Source organism: Propithecus coquereli, unplaced genomic scaffold (genome assembly GCF_000956105.1).
Source record: "Propithecus coquereli isolate 6110/MARCELLA unplaced genomic scaffold, Pcoq_1.0 Scaffold139, whole genome shotgun sequence".
Taxonomy (NCBI): Eukaryota; Metazoa; Chordata; class Mammalia; order Primates; family Indriidae; genus Propithecus; species Propithecus coquereli.
This window is the reverse complement of record NW_012138191.1, coordinates 3,361,995-3,365,839: the sequence shown is the minus strand read 5'-3', so window position 1 is coordinate 3,365,839 and position 3,845 is coordinate 3,361,995.

Here is a 3,845-nt window from a genome sequence, read left to right as displayed (position 1 = left end):
AAACCCATGGTGGAAAGTGAGGCCAAACACGTGCAGAGGCAGGAAGCCTCCTCTTCCTCTGTAGTCCTTAAGGCACAATTGCATTTCTGAGGGAGGTGTGAGAAACCAAAATGTTACTCACCGCTGAAGTACCACCAAGGGTAGCATTGTGGTTTGCTTGAAGGAGTTAAACTCTTATTAATGGGAAGAAAATGCTTTTCTGGAACTGGTCATTCCATAATAATGGCAGGTTACTGAGATTTCATGATGCAGAAGGATTTCAACTGCTTAAACTTTCAAAGAGGGCATTGTTCACAGAAGTTGAGTGTTCCAAACAGTTTAGGGTTTAATACCTTCAAGCATAAACACCTCTTTAAAAAATTTGCCCATTATATATGGGAATCATTCTAAAATATGTGTTTTGTTACTCTGTCTTTTAAAGCAAAACATACTTTATGTAACTTAATCTTTTCTTCCTGAATCAAGAGAATCATTACACATTTCGGTTTTTATATCATGTCATAATACAGTGATGCTCTTGGGATCTATTAATATATAAACGTCTGTTTGCACTGGCCTGTTTGAATCTCAAATCTTCCTTTAAAGTTTTATTCTGTTTTCTGTCTTGCTTTTATTTATCTTCTGATGTGCTGTCAAACATGTTACAAATATTTATAAAGTAAAAGTAATTAGGTTCTGAGCAAAGGCCCAAGGAGCTCTCCTTATAGTTCAAACAACTTCACTCACTCAAAATGTGTTGAGTGCCTAATATGTGACAGGCACTATGCTAAGTGCTCAGGATATAAAGATGAATAAAACCTCCACCCCCAAGGACCCCACATGCCGATGAATTATAAACTTCCCTGTGGATAATAGACCTATAATTTCTTCTGTAAACGCTGAGACACCTGTTTTCGTTATTTGCCAAGGCTTCTTTCTCAATTTCTGATTCTCAGCTGCATTTCCCCTACTTGGGGTTGATTAATATCTAAACTTCCAAGAGTTGATAAATTCCTTTTACATATTAAATGGTTGTTGCATAATAAAAATGAGCAGAGAAAATGTTGAGAGGAGTTGGTGGCCATATATTGGTTTGAAAGACTCTACAAGGTTTTCTACTGGCATAGTGTTTAAATGTCTGACTTTTAAAACAGAAATTTTTGACAAGATGGTTTTGTGGATCTGAATTTTAAACTCTATTTTTTGTTCCAAACAAAAATAGAATAGACAATATTACTTAGGTATTAAAAAGATGTAGGTATACTGTGAGACAGAAAGAGAGCAGGGAAGCAGTGGCAAGGTGAGTCTGAAGCTATTGGCCCACTGTGCCTGGTCTGGAAATAGACAAGGAGTTTGCCTCCTGAGGGTGGGGTGGTTGCCCCACCAACTTATGTTTGCAAACTGAGTTTGTCTTCTTGTACGAAACTGAAGGTGGCATTGGCATTTTTCTGTAAGAAAAAAGGCTCAGAAGAGCCAGGATCAATGTTTATATCTCAGGTTTTTGTAAAGCTGCTAGAGAGACAGCCTCACAACTAGGGCAGGACTAAGCCTTTTTCTGATTCATAAAATGTATTGTTGTGTAGGATAAGAGCCCTCAGCTGCCAATAGAAGACTTAGTTCTGATGTACCAGCCCTGGAGGACCAGAGGGAGGCAAAGTTAAAACCATTAGCCAGAGAGAGGGAAGCAAAACTCCCCTAAGAACATCAGCTCTTCTTGGTTGCCTGGGGGCTTTTCCAGTTTTAGCACTGAGATTCCCATGATCCAGGAACACCAGCAATCCCAGGAAAATGAGGATGATCAATAATCCTAACCTTCCCCAACCCTCAAAATAAATCTGAAAACTACAATGCTAAAGCACATGAGAACAATGAGTGCCAAGAAAGGCAGCCAACAAGGTCACCAATCAGAAGACAAATTAACTCTTGATAATATGCAAAATGACTTCATAATAAATAAGTTTAAGGAAAGCAACAAAAATTATAAATCAAAGACAACTTTATATTAAGGAAGATAAATATGGAGACAAAGCTGTTAGAAATCCTGGATGTTAAAGGAATGTATAGTCATTGAAATTTAAAAATATTCCAACTGGTTATTCACAGTAAAAATAGAATTCGTGAATTGAATGATGTTACTAAGGACTCCACTCATAATGCTGCATGGACTGATAAAGAGAGTAAGATCTTGGAAGAGAAATTAGGATAACAGAAAATAAATTGAAAGACTCTAAATATATATAATTTTTGTAAGGAGAGAAGAGAGGGATGGTTGAGAAAAATATTAAAGGGGATTATGGCTGATGCTTTTAACGCCAGAAAGACATGAGTTTTCATATTTAAAGCATCAAGTACATACCAAGTACTAAGCAGATTAAATGAAACAAATTGAGAATGACAAATTGAAGTTGCAGAGTATCAAGGATGCATTGAAAAATTTGGAAAGCTGCCAGAGAGAGAGAGAGAGAGGGAAGGAGAGAGAGAGAAAACCCAGATTATCTACAAAATAACAATTAGGCTGATGGCTGATATCTCAGCTTCAAAAATAGATGCCTAGGCTGGATGCGGTGGCTCACACCTATAATCCTAGCACTCTGGGAGGCCAAGGCAGGCGGATTGTTTGAGCTCAGGAGTTTGAGACCAGCCTGAGCAAGAGCAAGACCCCTGTATCTACTAAAAAAATAGAAAGAAATTAGCTGGACAACTAAAAATATATAGAAAAAATTAGCTGGGCATGGTGGCCTGTGCCTGTAGTCCTAGTTACTCTGGAGGCTGAGGCAGTAGAATCCCTTGAGCCCAGGAGTTTGAGGTTGCTGTGAGCAAGGCTGACACTATGGCACTCTAGCCCAGGCAACAGAGTGAGACTCTGTCTCAAAAAAAAAAAAAAAAAAAAAATAGATGCTTGAAAACAACGGAGTAGTACAGACAGAAAGGAATGCTTATACACTGTTGATGGGACTACAAATTAGTACAACCTCTATGGAAGATAGTATGGAGAGTTCTTAAAGAACTAAAAGTAGACTTACCATTTGATCCAGAAATCCCACTACTGGGGTATCTTCCCAAAGGAAAAGAAGTCATTTTATCAAAAAGACACCTGCACTTGAATGTTTATTGCAGCACAATTCACAATTGCATAGATATAGAATCAACCCAAGTGCCCATCAGTTCATGAATGGATTAACAGAATGTGGTATATGTATATCATGGAGTACTACTCAGCCATGAAAAGGATGAATTAACGCTTTTGCAGCAATTTGGAAGGAACTGGAGACAATTATCCTAAGTGAAGTATCTCAAGAATGGAAAAACAAATATCACATGTACTCTCTAATAAATTGGAACTAGCCAATGGGCACATAAGTGCACAGAGGGAAGTAAAAGTCATTGCAAATCAATTGGGGGGAGTGGGGAAGAGGAGAAGGACAAAAACCCACCTAACATGTACAACGAACACTATTTGGGTGATGGGTACATTTATAGCCCTGACTCAAGCCATGTATCAAAAAACATTTGTATTCCCTTAATATTTTGAAATAAAAATATAATGGAACAGTATTGTCAAAATGCAAAGGGAAAGAAAGTAAAAGTCTATTATATATCAAGCTAAACTCTCAGTTGAAAGTGAGTATGAAATGGGCACATTTTCAGATTTGCCAGAAACCAAGTCTGTCAGTCACATTCCTTCACTGAAGTTACTACTGAGGAATTCTAGATCAAGTGAAACTATCATTTGAAAGTGAGTGTCATTGAACCAGTAAAGGTGATATTGTAAAAAAAAAAAGACAGTGAGTGTCAAATGAGCATATTTTCAGATGTGCAAAAACCAAGAGAGTGTACTGCTCACAATCCTTCAATGAAGATATTAT